This window comes from Peromyscus leucopus, chromosome 1 (genome assembly GCF_004664715.2).
Source record: "Peromyscus leucopus breed LL Stock chromosome 1, UCI_PerLeu_2.1, whole genome shotgun sequence".
Lineage (NCBI taxonomy): Eukaryota > Metazoa > Chordata > Mammalia > Rodentia > Cricetidae > Peromyscus > Peromyscus leucopus.
In genome coordinates, this window is record NC_051063.1 from 174853509 (window position 1) to 174871424 (window position 17916).

The following is a 17916-nucleotide window of genomic DNA, read 5'->3' on the forward strand; positions in this document are numbered from 1 at the left end:
TATGAGAGGGTGCAATTATCTCCATGCAAACACTACACAATGTTAACAGGGGACTCAGGGCATCCAGAAGTTTGGGGACTCATGAAATTAATTTCCATGGATTCTGTGGATTGTCTATATATTTGTTCCAAACCTAACCTCTTAAAGCCTTCGCAGCTCTGTTAACTACATAGATGTCTTCTATTCCCCTTTAGAAATGGAGTCATTGTGTTCTGGCCTTTTCTTGTACATGACTTTACCAAAGGATTACAGGAATATGTCACCATGCTGGCTGTACCTGAGTGGTGACTGATCATACTCACCACATAACTTTTCTCCCTGTTGTACCCCATCAATAAAGAAATGTCCCCTTACCTGGTACCTTGAAGCCCCAGCCAGATGGGAACTACTGACTGAGCGTATATGGTATGGGGTAGAGAGGGGGTGGGGGAAGAGGCAGAATGGTTTAGGACCTGTGCACACAGGCATATCTGAAGAGATGAAACAGCTAGGGAGCAGGCTGAGATGTTGAGGGAGCTGATCCCTTGACCAGCAGCCACAGAGGAGAAAGCAAGCCCTGCACCTTGTCTGGGCAGCACAATGACGGATAACCCTGTTGATGAGAGAATAGGTGAGACTGTGAGCATGGGAGACCTAGTCTCACCCCTCATTTGTCACATGGCCACATGGGCTGGGGAGATTTGTCCATCCTCCACCCTCACCCATCAATGCCTAAGATAGGTAGGAGAGTTGACTCTTTGGTAATAAGAGTGGGAGAACTGTCCCTGCCCCTCACAGACTGCAATACTCAGGAGAGCAGGCTCTACACCTCCCCAGGAGAGCACAATAGACCAAACCCTGTTAGCAGAGGTGTGGGCAGGGTCAGCTCTGAAGTTGAGAACATGGGAGAGCTGTTTGTGGCAGCATGGGCATGGAAATGATGTCCTTCCCCCTACCCATCAAGGCTTGGGGCAGGTGGGAAGCTGACTCCAATGTCACAAGAGCTGAAGATCAGGGCCTGGACCTTGTCTGGGAAAAACAATAAACCCAACCCTGTTGATGAAGGTGTGGGTGAGCCAACCCCAAAGTAGTGAGTAAGGGAGAGCTGTCCCTATTACTCATCTGTTTTGAAGGTGCATGGGCTGGAATGAATTGCCATCTCCCCAGCCCATCAATTCCTGAGCAGGTGGGAGAACTGGCCCTGTGGTCATAAAAGTTCAAGAGATGTCCCTGACCCCTACCAGCTGCAACACTCAGAAGAGCAGGCCCTGTGCCTCACCAAAGAAGCACAATAGAACCAACCCTGTTAGTGCACTTGTGGGTGATCCGGACCCAAAGTTGTGAGCATGGGAGAATTGTCCCAATCACTCATCTGTCTGTGATCGTATTGGTGGGGGAGAGATGCCCTCCTCAACACACCCTGACCAATCGGCACCTAAGGCAAATGTGAGAGCTGGTTCTGTGGACCTAAGAATGTGAGCTATCTCTGACCCCCACCAGCTATAACATTCAGTAGAGAAGGCCCTGCACCTTGCCTGGGCAAAAATGGAGCCAAAACCATGTTGGCATAGTGTGGATGAGCGAGCCCTGAAGAGGTGAGCAATGGAGAGCTGTCTCCATCACCCATCTGTCCTCTGATGGCATGGACAGGGGACAGTTTTCCTTACTCCCCCTGCCTATCAATGCTTGAGGCAAGTGTAACAACTGGCCCTGAGGTCACAAGAGCAGGAGATCTGTCCCTACCCCCCCCCACACACACACACCAGCTGCAACACTTTGGAGATCAGGCCCTGCACATCACCTGGGGAACATAATAGAACCAACCTGTTGGTGGAGGCTTGGGTGAGCCAGCTCCAAAGTTGTAAGCAATGGAGAGCTGTCTCTACTAGTTGTCTGTCATGTGGTTGGGGGGGTGAAAGATGCCCCCACTTCTGACCTGAAACAGATGAGAGAGCTGACTCATGTCCTTTCCATTTGCAGCACTCAGGAAATAGTCCTTGCCCCTCATCTAGGTAGCACAGAAGAGCTACCCAGTGGTGGGAGTTAAGGGTAACACAGCCCTGAGGTTATTAGCAAAGGAGAGCTGTCCCCATTATTCATCTGACATTTGGTAGCATGGGTGGAGGAGAGATACCCTCACCTCTACCTCCCACCCATCAACTCCTGAGACAGGTGGAGGAGATGGCCCTTGGATATAAGAGTGGGAGGGCTGTCTCTACCCATTACCAGATGCAGAATGAGGAAGAATGATCCCTGTATCTCACCAGGACAATTAGAGCTGGCCCTAATGAAATAGGTGTGGGAAGAGTATAGATCCCGAGGTTGTGAAGTCTGGATAACCAGCCCCATCTCTCCCTCATTTCTGCAAGACGTGAATTTGTAGAGGTAACCATCTTGTTAAATAAGAAACACAGAGCCAAATACAGAGTTAAAAGCCAAGAGGTCAGAGCAATAGCTAAGAACTACAAACCTTACCCTTCACTGCTGCTGCTGTCCTACCTCTCCGCTAGAGACCTACTTCCTGTGTGTTTGTCCTTTTTATTGACTTTCTGTTCTGCCTTCTCATTGGTTGTAAACCCAACCACATGACCTCCTCATCACTGCCTGTCAGTACAAATAAAATATCATCATATGAATTGACTGGGGCAATGATGAAGAGCTCAGCCTGGTGGTGAGGACAGGGGAGATCTGGCTGGCAATGAACCCTACACCTGCCAAGGTCCAGAACCAGGGTTATGACTTGGCATGCCTCAATGTCCACCTCATCTATGATCTCCTGGAACATGTGAAGGGACCTGACCTGCAGACTCAAAACTGTGGGATCTCCACAACACAGATCAACAACAGGGTATCCAAGAAGATAGAAACAAAAGGGCTTGAACCAGACCCATGATTCTTTGCAAAGAACAATTGCAAGTAAAGATATATGGACAAAGGGGATTACTGCATGTCTCCCTGTGTCACACTGCAGCTTCCATGATGATATTGTTGTGCCCAGATCATGACCCCCAGAGAGACCACCAAAGACGAGCATGCGACAATGCAAAAGCAAGGTTTAATTCTGGATATCCAAAAGCAATACAAGCCTAGGCAGGGACTTCGTCCAATACATCCAACACAGTGGAGGCTAGAGGAAGTGCCCACCTATCTGAAAGCTCAGCTTTTAAAGGGAAAAATCCCAAGGTTACATCATTTAGTGGTGTTAGTATGGGTACAATTCTGATTGGCTCACTTCTAGGGACTTCTAGAAATTACTTCTAAGGGAGTGGTTGCCCGCAACCATTTCTCATTGGCTGCCCTCAGGTGGGGGCATTTCTGTGGTCAGTTACCCTGGAAACCAGGGAGAGGACATTCCATAGTCTGGCAGTCGTGACTATCTTGTCACTCTATACTTTTACCCTTCCTGGTTTCTGGAATCTGAACTGACTGGTTTCAGTAACTAATGGCCTATTCCCAAAAGGAGAAATCTTAGGCCTTAGTTTTTGGGTGAAAGCATTTCTAAGATGGCTCATTTTGGTCTCACAATATCTTTAATTTTTCACTTTTTTAATTTTTTTCTTTTGAATTTTGTTTTATTTTAGGAGGGTGGATGGGAAAGGGCAGGGAAATTAATGTGATGACAATACATGATGTAAAACATGCATAGAATAAATAAAAAGAAAAAACAAAACAAAGTACATAAAGAAAGATATGTCCCCACTCTGCTTTAGGATGAGATGAGAGAGGTCACTTGTTCATCAAGGCCAGCCTGACTGGGAGACTAGGCTTTGAGTTGACTGGGTTGGAGACCACACCACCATCCCCCTTCCTGACAGAATCTAAGCTGAGTGAGCATATTTTCAGGGAGAGTGTCAATCTTTCTGAGCTGTAGGCTCTTGTTATTGAAGATCCACTGAGTGGAGATTCCAAAGTCTGCTGAGAGGCAGGTGAGGACAACAGAGTTTGTACCATTACTGTGATATCTGTAACTTGAACAAATGGGTTTGTCACAGACTCTGCAAAGAAGGAAAGGAGGGGAAATGTGACAATAGTCCTTCAGGTATCTCCAACAGCCCCTCTGTAATAAAAAGACGCTTACAAAAGCTTTGAGTTTGGAGACATCAGGGTTGTAACAGCAGAGAGATTGCTTGTGGTTCAGATCTGACACCCAGGCCTGTGTGACCCTGATTCAGCCACTCATTCCTGGGTCTCTATGTCCCTTCACTAGTGCAAACAGTTCGTGATCATTGAGGTGTCCCTTAGCAAGCTTAGAAATGAACAATGGCCTGCCCTTGAGATGGGGGAAGCAGCTCAAGTCAGCAGCATTTGTTAGTATTTATCTGCAGGAGATAATTCTCTAGGTTGGATCCCTGAGGAAAAGCAGCTGCCTGGAGTAACTTTCTCCTCTGTCCCCCACCTTGGGTACCCTGACCTTCTTGTGAAGCCTCTTAAGCCCATCAGAAATGTTAGCTTATGTCCTGGGACCTGTCCATAAAGGATGGCCCAGCATACTTTTATTAGTGGTCATTCTATTCCAAGCAATTTCACCTCTGTTAACAGTGATTAGTCCTTTGTACCAGAAACAGTATTGAAGGATCTCTGGGATATTATTAACTAGTAGAAGAGTGTTTTCCCCCTTCAAGAACATTGGGCAGCATTGATTCAATAGTGATCTGTGCAGTGGTGGGAGGGTGCTCACACATTGAAAGGGAAGAGAGAAGAGAAGAGAGACAAATTCATCAATAATGTGACCCTTGTCTTTGGATGAAAGTTTGGGTCTATGTACTGAGAAGCTTAGATCTATTGCTCAGCTAAGGTGGGTGGGAGTGTCTGTCCATTTCACAGGAAGTGAGCAAATGACCTCCATGATCTCAGTGCAACTCACTGTATCACTTCCTCTGTAGAACTCTCTCCTCATGTGTTGCTTGGATCCTATCGGCTCCCTCGGGTGAGGGGGTATGAAGGTGTGGCATTGAAAGCAAACAACAAACTCATTTATTCAATCACAGGGAAGGCCTTATACACCCTCCTCCCAGTGCCCAGTCTGTGTGGTCATCCCTCATTGGCTGGGCGCAATCAAGAACTCTGATATCACATCGACTGTTGCTAGGCCTTCAGGAAGGCTCTGCATGATCAGGAACTCTGATATCAACTAGGAACTCTGACAGTTCCTGTTCCTAGGCCCTCCGGCAGACTCCAGTTTGGCTTTTTTTTTCTGGTTTTGTTTTGTTTTTTTGAGACAGAGTTTTTCTGTGTAGCTTTGGAGTCTTTCCTGGAACTCACTCTGTTTCCCAGGTTGGCCTTGAACTCACAGAGATCTGCCTGCCTCTGCCTCCTGAGTGCTGCAATTAAAGGTGTGTGTCACCACCTCCCAGCTCCAGTTTGGCTCTTAATGAGTACATCGTGTGCATGCCTTGGCTACTCTTCTGAGACAATTTCCTTGACCCTACGGGCCTATCCTACTACACTCATGTGTTTCCACACTCCATGTTCTCACAGGCCTGCTCACGATCAGAAAATGTGATCAGAAGTGTTGTCACTGACATCTTCTTCTACGGGTCACCAGTCTTCACATTCTGGCCTCTTTGATCTCTTCTGTCTGTGTATGCAGTCAACCCCTGACTTCCCTTAGAGATTAGCCTCCTGGTCTGTCTTCCATTCCAATCTGGCTAGGGCCTTGTTAGGAAAAACTAATTTGATCCTTCTGGAAGGTGGTCAGATACCTGTACAGACTCAGATACATGTGGGTCCATAGAAGAATGAATGAATGTCCCAGGGCGTTGCATGTCCAGGTGATAATGAAATTCTCATGTGTGGAATCTACTGAGACCATTTACAACTCCAGCTTACATTAACTTATGCATGTGCAGGGAGTGTGGGAATGTAGGGGGGCATGAGTGTGGGTGTTTGTGCAGGTATAGGCCATCCTGTGTACGAGTGAGTGTGCTGGTCAAAGCACTTAGGTGGAAGACAGGAGACAGCTTGAAGGAGTCTTCCTGTCCTTGAACCTTAGAAGATTCCAGCCAGTCTCTGAGCACCCCTCTTCCTGTACACTATCAGGAAATGTTCTCACCTGTAAGCAGGAGCCACTACAAGAGACTGCACAATTTATAGGGCCTCCATGGAGACTGCTGCTTGCTCTGCCCTCCCTTGGTGGAGGATACCTTTTGCTCAGCACTTGTCCCCAAGCTCTGCAGCCTTCTTCCATCTGAGCTCATCCTTCAGAGAGGGTAAACCTGACTCTTGTCAGGATAGTGTCCAAAGACATTTTCTGTCCCTTCAAATCAGTCCTGCCTAGTGTCCCAGTCAACAATGAGCAACAAGGCTTATAATCATTTCTTTGCCTTAGGACAACAGCTAAACCTTTACTGTGTTCTCCCAAAATGTCCTTTATGACACAGAATCTCAGCTGAGCCCCTGGGTTCTCAAAGCTCTGAGAATGTGGAATGCAGAACCTGAAGGAAGGTGTCCGATATGTCTGATAAAGTTGGAAAGTGATCAGCTGAGTGATGCCTGAGAAAGGGGAAAGACCCATTCTCACTAGAGTCACCAGTCAGGATGCATTGTCATGGAGGATTTGTGTGAGAAGATGCATGTGAGTATGAACCAGGAGGTGAGGTGAGTCCTGGAGAGAGGATGGTGGCTCCATCATCCTAGGGAGATTTTCAGAGGGAAGTTCCAACCTCCTGTGATGGCTGATTCATTCCTTGGATTTCCTGTGTCTTTTCTAGGATGAAGCTAAGATCTGTAAGTGAATTTCCCATGGGGGATGGTAATCGGGATCCTCTGGTAGAATAGTATGATTAGAAACTCAGGAAACAGATTGATTTGCAGCTTTCTGAGAAACCCCTATACAGATTTCCGAAGTGGCTATATAAGTTTGCACTCCAACTAGCACTGGAGAAATGTTCCCCTAGCTCTACATCCTCTCCAACATAAGCTGTCATCAGTGATTTTTATCTTATTCATTCTGACAGATGTAAGATGATATCTCAAAGTTATTTTGAATTCCATTTTCCTGATGGCCAAGGATGTTGAGCAATTCCTAAAATGTTTTTTGGCCATTTGAGATTCTTCTGTTGAGAATTATCTGTTAAGATCTGGACCCCATTTTTAATTGGATTATTTGGTATTTTGATGTCCAGTTTCTTGAGTTTTTTGTATATTTTGGAGATCAGCCCTCTGTCAGAGATGGATTTGGTGAAGAGCTTTTCCCATTCTGTAGGCTGTTGTTTTCTCTTATTGACAGTGTCCTTTGCCTTACAGAAGCTTCTCAGTTAAAAAGGTCCCATTTATTAATTGTTGCTTTTAGTATCTGTGTTACTGCTGTTATATTTAGAAAGTGATCTCCTGTTCCAAAGAGTTTAAAGCTACTTCCCATTCTCATTTCTATCACATTCAGTGTAACTGGTTTTATGTTCAGGTCTTTGATCCTCTTAGACTTGAGTTATGTGCATTGTGTCATATGGATCTATTTGCAATCTTCTGCATGTTGACATCCAGTTATGCCAGCACCATTTGTTGAAGATGCTTTCTTTTTTTTCATTGCACAATTTTGGCTTCTTTGTCAAAAATCAGGTGTTCACAGGTGTATGGATTAATGTCAGATTCTTCAATTGATCCTTGTGTCTGTTTTTGTGCCAGTTACTGTAGCTCTATAGTAGAGCTTGAGGTGAGGGATGGTGATGCCTCCAGAAGTCTTTTTATTGTGCAGGATTGTTTTGGCTATCCTGGGTTCTTTGTTTTTCCATATAAAGCTGAGCAGTGTTCTTTCAAAAATTTGTGAAGAATTGTGTTGGGATTTTGATGGAGATCACATTGAATCTGTAGATTACTTGTGGTAACATTGTCATTTTTACTATGCTGATCCTACCTATCCAAGAGCATGTGAGATCTTACCATTTTCTGATATCTTCTTCAATTTCTTTATACAAAGACTTAAAGTTCTTGTCACATAGGTCTTTCACTTGTTTGGATAGAGTTACGCCAAGATATTTTGTGTTATTTGTGGCTATTGTAAAAGATGATATTTCTCTGATTTCTTTGTCAGCTCATTTATCATTTGCATATAGGAGTGCTACTGATTTCTTTTTTAGTTAATTTTTTATCCTGCCATATTACTGAAGGTGTTTATCAGCTGTCAGATTTTCCTGGTAGAATTTTTGAGGCCACTTATGTATAGTATCCTATCATCTGAAAATAGAGAAAGATTGACTTCTTCCTATCCAATTTATATCCACTAGTATTTTATTGGGTATTTTTGCATCAATGTTCATGAGGGGAGATTGATCTGTAATTCTCTCTCTTTGTTGCATCTTTGTGTGGTTTGGGTATCAGGGTAACTACAGCCTCATAAAAAGACTTTGACAATGTTCCTCTGTTTCTATTATGTGGAACAATTTGAGGAGTATTGGTATTAACTCTTCTTTGAAATTCTGGTAAAAGTCCATGGTGAAACCATCTGGCCCTGGGCTCTTTTTGGTTGGGAGATGTTTAATGAGTGGTTTTATTTCCTTGGGGACTATTGGTCTATTTAAATTGTTTATCTGATCTTGATTTAATTTTAGTAAGTGGTACCTATCCAGAAAATTATCAATTTCTTTTAAATTTTACATTTTTGTGGAATACAGTCTATTGAAGCATGATCTAATGATTCTCTGGAGTTCCTTAGTGTCTGTTTTTATGTCCCCATTTTCATTTCTGATTTTGTTAATTTTGATATTACCTCACCGTCTTTTGGTTACTTTGTATAAGTGTTTGTCTAACTTGTTTATTTTCTAAAAGAACAAATTCTTTGTTTCATTGATTCTTTGTATTGGACCCTTGTTTCTATTTTATTGATTTCAGTCCTTAATTTGATTATTTCCTGGTATCTATGCCTCCTGGGTAAGTTTGTTTCCTTTTGTTCTAGAGCTTCAGTGTGCTGCTAAATCACTAGTGTGAGAATTCCCCAACTTCTGTATATATAGGCATTTAATGCTATGAATTTTCCTCTTAGTACCTTTTTCATAGTGTCCCATAAGTTTGGGTATGTTGTACACTTATTTTCATTGAATTCTGGGAAGTGTTTAATTTCTTCCTTTATTTCTTCCTTGACCCAGTAGTGATTCAGTTGAGCATTATACAGTTTCCATGCAATTGTTTGCTTTCTGTAATTTGTGCTGCTGTGTTGTTGAAATCTACCTTTTTTGCATTATAGTTTATTTTTTATTATTAAGAAATTTTCTATTCATTTTACACACCAACCACAGATCCCCCTCCCTACCTTGACTTGGAGGAGTTGAGAATGGGGGATGGGTTGTCGGGGAAGGCTGGGATATCTAACTTTAAGCCATGGCAATCCAATAAAATACAGGAGGTTGTTCCAATTTTTTTTGTATCTGTTGAGATTTTATTTTGACTGAGTATGTGGTCAATTTTAGAAAAAGGTTCCATGGGGTGTTGAGAAGAAGATATATTCTTTTGTGTTTAGAATGATCTGTAGATATCTAGTAAGTCCATTTGAGTCACAATATCTGTTAGTTTGCTTATTTCTCTGTTAAGATTTGTCTATTGGTGAAAGTGGAGTGTTGAAGTCTCCCACTTAGTGTGTGACTTAAGCTTTAGTAATATTCCTTTTACAAAAGTTGGTACCCTTTTATTTGGGGCATAAATGTTGAGAATTGAGAATTCATCTTGATGGGTTTTTCTTGTAATAAATATGTAATGTCTTTCCCAATCTTTTTTTTTTAAATAATTTTTGTATTCTTTTTACATAACAATCACAGAGCCCCCTCTTCCCTCCTCTGGCCCATCCAGCCTTCCTCCACAACCCACCCCCATTCCTTCCTACAATGTGATTTTGTGGATACATTTTCTGTGCCTTTGAGTTGATATTCTTCTCCTTCTATTCATATTATTCTTAGCTTTGGCCTTTTTATGGTGTTCAAGCTTTCCTAGACATTTTGTGTTATGACTTTTTTGGCTTTGGTGTTTTCTTTGACTAATGAATTTTTTCCTCTATTGTATCCTCTATACTAGAGATTCTCTCTTCCATCTCTCATATTTTGTTGGTTATGCTTGCATTTGTAGTTCCTGTTTATTTACTTGGATTTTCTGTTTTCAGCATTCCCTTAGTTTTTGTCTTCTTAATTGTTTCTATTTCTTTTTTCCAGGTTCTGTTGACTATAATATTTTTCTTTTTTCCTTTTTATTATTTATTTATTTATTTATTTATTTATTTATTTATTTATTTATTTATTTATGTTTTGGATATCCCTGATGATTAGGGGTTTTGAACAATTCCTTAAATGTCTTTCAGCCATTTGAGTTTCCTCTGTTGAGAATTCTCTGTTTAGTTCTATAGCGCATTTCTTAATTGGACTGTTACTCATTTTGATGTCTAATTTCTTGAGTTCCTTATATATTCTGGAAATCAGTCCTCTGTCAGATGTGGGGTTGGTGAAGACCATTTCCCATTCTGCAGGCTGTCGCTTTGCCTTGTTGACCATATCCTTTGCTCTACAAAAGCTTCTCAGTTTCAAGAGGTCCCATTGATTGATTGTTTCTCTCAGTGTCTGTGCTACTGGTGCTATATTTAGGAAGTGATGTCCTATGCCAATGTATTCAAGACTACTTCCTACTTTCTCTTTTAGCAGGTTCAGAGTAGCTGGATTTATGTTGAGGTCCTTGATCCACTTGGACTTAAGTTTTGTGCACGGTGACAGATACGGATCTATTTGCAGCCTTATACATGTTGATATTCAGTTATGCCAGCACCATTTGTTGAAGATGCTTTCTTTTTTCCATTGTATACTTTTGGCTTCTTTGTCAAAAATTATATGTTCATAGGTGTGTGGATTAATATCAGGGTCTTCAATTCGATTCCATTGGTCCACCAGTCGGTATTTATGCCAATACCAAGCTGTTTTTATTACTGTAGCTCTATAGTAGAGCTTGAAGTCAGGGATCATGATGCCTCCAGAGGTTGTTTTATTGTACAGGACTCTTTTGGCTATCTTGGGTTTTTTGTTTTTCCATACAAAGTTGAATATTATTCTTTCCAGGTCTGTGAAGAATTGTGCTGGTATTTTGATGGGGATTGCATTGAATCTGTAGATTGCCTTTGGTAAAATTTCTATTTTTACTATGTTAGTCCTGCCTATCCATGAGCATGGGAGATCTTTCCATTTTCTGACATCTTCTTCAATTTTTTTTCAGGGACTTAACAGCACACCTGAAAGCTCTAGAACCAGAAGAAGAAAAGTCTCCCAGGAAGAATAGATGCCAGGAAATTATCAAAGTGTGAGGTGAAATCAATAAAATAGAAACAAAGAGAACAATACAAAAAATTAATGGAACAAAGACTTGGTTCTTTGAGAAAATCAACAAGATAGACAAGCCCTTATCCAAACTAACCAAAAGACAGAGAGAGAATACAAATCAACAAAATCAGAAATGAAAAGGGGGACATAACAACAGACATTGAGGAAATCCAGAGAATTATCAGGTCATATTTCAAAACCTTTATTCTACAAAACTGGAAAACCTAAAAGAAATGGATACTTTTATGGATAGGTACCACATACCTAAGTTAAATCAAGATCATATAAACTATTTAAATAGTACAATAACCCAAAGGAAATAGAAACAGTCATTAAAAGTCTCCAAACCAAAAAAAGCCCAGGATGAGATGGTTTCAGTGCAGAATTCTACCAGATCTTCAAAGAAGAGTTATTACCAATACTCTCTAAATTGTTCCACACAATAGAAACAGAAGGAACATTACCAAATTCCTTCTATGAGGCTACAATTACCCTCATTCCTAAACCAAACAAGAATACAACAAAGAAAGAGAACTACAGACCGATCTCCCTCATGAACTTTGATGCAAAAATACTCAATAAAATACTGGCAAACAGACTCCAAGAACACATCAAAACAATTATCCACCATGATCAAGTAGGCTTCATCCCAGGATGCAAGGGTGGTTCAACATATGAAATTTTGTCAATGTTATACACTATATAAACCACTCAAAGAAAAAACCACATGACCATCTCACTAGATGCAGAAAAGGCATTTGACAAAATCCAACACCCCTTCATGATAAAGGACTTGGAGCAATCAGGAATACAGGGAACATACCTAAATATAATAAAGGCAATTTACAGCAAGCCAATAGCCAACATCAAATTAAATGGAGAGAAACTCAAAGCAATTCCACTAAAATCAGGAATGAGGCAAGGCTGTCTGCTCTCCCCATACTTATTCAATAAAATACTTGAAGTTCTAGCCAGAGCAATAAGACAACATAAGGAGATTAAGGGGATACAAATTGGAAAGGAAGAAGTCAAGCTTTCCCTTTTTGCAGATAACATGTTAGCATACTTGAGTGACCCCAAAGATTCCACCAAGGAACTGATAAAGCTTATAAACACCTTCAGCAACATAGCAGGATACACAATCAACTCAAAAAAAATCAGTAGCCCTTTTATATACAATGCACAAAGAAGCTGAGAAGGAAATCAGAGATACATCACCCTTTGCAATAGCCACAAATGAACTAAAATACCTTGGGGTAACACTAACCAAGGAAGTGTAGGACTTATATGACAAGAACTTTAAGTTCCTGAAAAAAGAAATTGAAGAAGTTGTCAGAAAATGAAAAGATCTCCCATGCTCATGGATAGGCCGGACCAACATAGTAAAAATGGCAATTTTACCAAAAGCAATCTACAGATTCAATGCAATCCCCATAATAATACCAACACAATTCTTCACAGACCTGGAAAGAATTGTTTATATTTCAATTTCCTTTACCTATTTAATTCCTTTTCATGGTTTTCTTGGCTTTCTTTAAGGGATTTATTGATTTCTTCCAATTTTTGTTTGTCTTTTCCTCAATTTCTTTAAAGGATTTTTTCATTTGCTCTTTTAAGACCTATATCATCTTCACAAAGTTATTTTAAGGTCATGTTCTTCTGTTTCTTCTATGTTTGGATGCTCAGTTCTTGCTTTTGTAGAACCACAAAGTTCTGGTGATGCCATATCACTCTTTATTTGGTTGAACTTATTCTTGCACTGGCATGTACACATCTCTTTCTCCAATCAGTACAAGCAGCATCTGTGTCTAAGGGAGTCCCTGGTGCCTTGGTGGATGGGTGAGTTTGTGGGATAGAATGGCACTTGTAGATTGCAGCATCTGATTGGGGATGGGAAGGCCTATCAGTAAGATTCTCCTTGCTGGCCTACATCTGGGCCTGCAATGGATGGAGGTGGGGTACATGAAGTATACTCCTAGGGCTTAGAGACTGGACTCATGATCTGGGAGAACAATCACTCACCTCTTTGTCTAATCAGAGCTGACAGAGTCTGTGTCTCAGGGAACCACTGGGGTCTTAGGGGTGGGGAATTTGGGGGACAGAATGGGGCTTGCAGTTTATAGGGTCTGATGAGGGGTGTTGGTGGTAAGGCCTACCTTCCAGAGTCTTGCCTGCTGTCCTACAACTGAGCTGGAATCAGATTTGTAATCACCTTACAGGAACATGGTCACTTGATAATGTAAGTATTGATGATAAAGCTTTGCATAAAGAATTTTTAACAATTCAACATTCAAAGATATATAAATTACCCTCCTGCATTTCTGGATAAAGCCTGGCAAAAAAATTAATCATTCTTTTTCTGTATTAATTGGAAATCTAAACTGTGGTCAATCGCAATGTCTCTATAAATTTTTTTCTTAGTTATACTGGAAATCATTATAACCATGAGAATGATTTGCTACTCCATTTCTGCTTTAAAGACTGACTTGCATACCCTGATTAACAACTGAAAAAGTAGAAACTTCAGGAAACCATGGAGTTGGCATGTTCTAACTGGCTTGAGAGGCATGTAACAGATTTTTCTGGTTAGAGTCCATGGTTCCCAGGGTACTGTGTGCCTTTCAGTTCCTGAGAAACTGAGGCATTCCCTCTGGCAGTGAAGCATCCAGACCACTTTGTGTTCTCTATGTTCCCTTAAAAGTCAAGGAAGCATATAGTTTGATAGGACAGTTGGTCTGAGACATTAATCTTCAGTACCCTGAATAACCTGGTTATATCATCGCATGCTGGCAACTACAACTGTATTGATACTGTCAATTGACACTATATTCTGCTTCTGATAAGGTTATGATAATTCTGATTGCTCTGAACAAAATAGTCACAGCCTCAGTCTTGCCATGTTCCCTCCAATATGAACCTGATTAATTCCTTGACCAGGCATAACAGGTAACCATGTATCTTAGTTAGGGTTTCTATTGCTGTGAAGAGACACCATGGCCATGGCAATTCCTATAACATCTAATTTAAGGAAAACATTTCATTGGTGGTGGCTTACAGTTTAAGTTGTTTAGTACATTATCATCATGGCAGGACATGGTGCTGAAGAAGGAGCTGAGAGTTCTATATCTTGATCCTGAGGCAGAAGAAGGAAATTGTGTACCACACTACACATAGCTTGAGCATATAAGTCTACAAAGCCTGGCCCAATAGTGACACACTTCCTCCAAGAAGGCCATATCCTATGGTCCAAGCATTCAAACACATGAGTCTATGAGGCCATACCTATTAAAACCAACACACCTTGGCATAGTAAGTAAACAGGTGTACTTATAGCATGGGAGATATAGTGGATTCAAACAGAACCATTGCTTTGTTTCTAGCCAGCAATGTACTGTCTCAAACAGTTAGGAAACACATAGAGATATTTCCTGAAATGCCAGTGGCTGTTTTCTTTCTTTAATTTTTTTTATGTGTATGGCATTTTTGGCTGCATGTATAACTGTGACCACAAACAAATCTACTGTCCAGAGAAACCAGAAGAGGACACTAGATCCCCTAGAACTGGAGTTATAAATGGATATGAGCTACCATGTGTGTGCTAAGAACTGAACTTTGGCCCCCCATGAAAGCAGTCACTGAGCCATCACTCCAGCCCTTCCAGGTGAATGTTTTCAAAAGTGGATCTGACTGGTAAAGGTAAAGAGCAAGAACTTGCTAGGACTCTGGCTGAAAGGAACGGCTGTGTTTTATAGATCTTGGCTAGTGATTTGGGATGCTAATTCATTCCATATGTGACTATTGTTACTAATGCCCCACATCTAAGGCCAGTCAGTGCAAGGGTTATTTCTATAAAGAGCACAATAGGGTAAGATGAGAGGCAAATGCCAAAACTGATTGATCAGTAACTGCTTCAGCACAAAGTCCCTGTGCTAGATACGGTATCTCGTGGAAGGGATAAATTTAAGTCATATCTTTTAGCAACATACAGGAAAACACATCATTTCCTGTACAATAAATGGTCTGGGGAGACCTGAAATTCTGCAGAAACTCTCCAGATGTAAGTGGCTTAGTTCTAGAGTCAAATCTAACTGTCCACTTGTTTTCATTTCCTAGACCAGACATCCCCTCAAGCTGCTGGTAACAAAGATTAACTTCTCTGAAAAACAGCTCCTCCCCCTCCACAGACACTTGAGAAGGTCTCTAGAGTGGAGACACTGGATATGTAGCTGTAGACAGACAGCTGGTGCTTCACATCTGCCAGTCGTGATCTGTGTGAGCCTAATTTGACCACTGTGTTTTCTGTGGCTCAATATCAGTGATAATATCATGTATGGTAAATGAATGGGGCCATAGCAGTAAGGAAGGCTAAATATGAATGAGGACCTGACATTGGGACCGGACAGCTGTCCACATTAGCCATGTCTGTTATTATTTACCTATAGGAGAGAGTTCACTAGACTTATTGCCCGAGGACATGTAGTCATCAGGAGGACCTATGTCCTGTGTCCATTCCCTTGGGGATCATGACATTCCTGTGAGGTCTCATAAGCCCATCAGAAAAGTTGACTAAGTACCTGGACACCTGTGCAGCTGTGCTCACCATGCTGATACTCTGTGGGATATGCCCAGGTGACCTAGACTAACTTTGATTTTCATGACAACACTGGCTGGTTCCATGAGCTAGGAGATTCAGACAGCTGTTAAATCATTCTTCTCTGTTAGCTCTAACAGGTCAGATTGCAAACCTGCCCACACTCCCCAGCTCACCTGGAGTCAGGAATCTGGAACAATGATAGGGAGCCAGGATGTCCTGGTGGTAGGTCTCCGCCGTAATAAGATTCCATAGTTCCCTCATCTAGACCCTCCCTGAGTCCCAAGATTTTTGTTAGGGCTACATTTATGGCGAGATTTACACAATCTGGGCTTCTTCTGATTCTTTGGGTGAGTTGTCCCACCACACATCAGCAGGGTGGATTCAGATACAAGATTGACATTGCAATTGGTCTACATTGAGTATGCCTGCACTAAATGCTTAAACCCTAGTGTGGACTAAAAATAAAATAAAATGAAATAAAAATTAAAAAATAGCATATATCCATTGGAATGTTGTTGAAAACAGCAAAAATCCAGTCATGTGTATTGTCTCTTTGGCACTATGTAGAGACCCCAGTAAGTACCGATTGATAGCTATTAGTGCTGACTCGTCCGTAAATGTTGACCACAGTTGCCCCTTTTCATCAGTAAAATTTTCTTCATACTGAAAAAATTTTTAATTTTTACTTTTTTGCTTTTACTGTCATTCCTAAGGAGTAAAAATAGAATGCCATTGGTTTCACATGCCTTTAATACCAGCATTCAATAGGCAGAGCCAGGTAGATGTCCTAGTTCAAGGCCAGCCTGGTCTATATAGAGTGAGGTCCAGGACAACTATGGCTACACATAGAAACCCAGCCTTGAAAAAAAAATACAAAATGAACTAATAATAGACTCTTCTCCCCTTCAGCTGCAGTGGACAACAGTGATTTTCTTTTCTTTTTTTTTTTTTTTTTTTTTTTTGGAGACAGGGTTTCTCTGTGTAGCTTTGTGACTTTCCTGGAACTCGCTTTGTAGACCAGGCTGGCCTCGAATTCACAGAGATCCGCCTTCCTCTGCCTCCCGAGTGCTGGGATGAAAGGCATGCGCCACCAACGCCCCGCACAACAGTGATTCATAACAGTGATACCCAACAGTGAGTTAAGAAGTATGGGTAGGGAACCAGCAGATTGAGTGTAAGGCTAGAAGCTGGATAAAAGAAAGGATTCTTAGTTAAGAGCAAGAGATACTCTTTCAGAAGATATGGGTTCAATTCCCGGCACCCACAGGGTGGCTCACTATAACATTAACTCCAATTCTGGGGAAGCCAATGCCTCTACTAGACTCTGCATGCATTACATGCAGGTGGTACACAGACACACATGCAGGCAAAACATTGATGAACATCAACAAACCATGTAAAATTCTTTTAAAAATAAATCAAGCCTAAGTCTAGAGGGAAGCGAGAGGAATCTTGGTCTTTTTGCATTTCATGAATTGCTAGGCCTATTTCCTAAGCAGGTGTGATCATCCCTTAGCTTCAGTGAGTGTCTGGGTGGTTCTACAGAATTTGGTGGAGCACAGCAATGTGACATGACCTCATTTCAATTAGTGCTCCTGAAGAAGTCATTCACAGAGTATGGAATTATATTCTCAGGTTTCTGAATGGGTCAACCTGTCTGCTTTCAGATGTGCTCACAATTAAGAGCACTTTGTGGGTGCACCTGCCTTCTCTATTTGCTACCTTGAGAGTCCCTAGGCCATATCTTCCTTATTTTATTATTATAAAATTTATTTTACTTTCATATATGCATATGCTTATGTACAAACTGTGGAAGAGCATTCTGGGGCCAGGGTATTTTGTGGAATCCACTAGAGCTGGAGTCACAGAAGGTTGGTTGTAAATCCACCTAACATAAATCCTAGGAACTGAACTCAGGTTCACTGGAAGAGCAACAAGTGCACTTAAACACTGAGCCATCTCCCCAGGCCTCCTTTTTCATTTTCTTGGTCTTTACAGTAGGAAAATCCTACTGTAAAGGTATGAAGGTTAGAAGACATGAGGGAGTCGAGTCTATCCCTC

General features: G+C 41.5%; 1 protein-coding gene across 1 annotated transcript in view; it reads left to right on the plus strand.

The window, feature by feature from the left end:
* LOC114685891 (pregnancy-specific glycoprotein 22-like) overlaps nt 1–17916 on the plus strand; it is a 577069-nt gene that overhangs the window by 459102 nt on the left and 100051 nt on the right. The window lies entirely within an intron of this gene.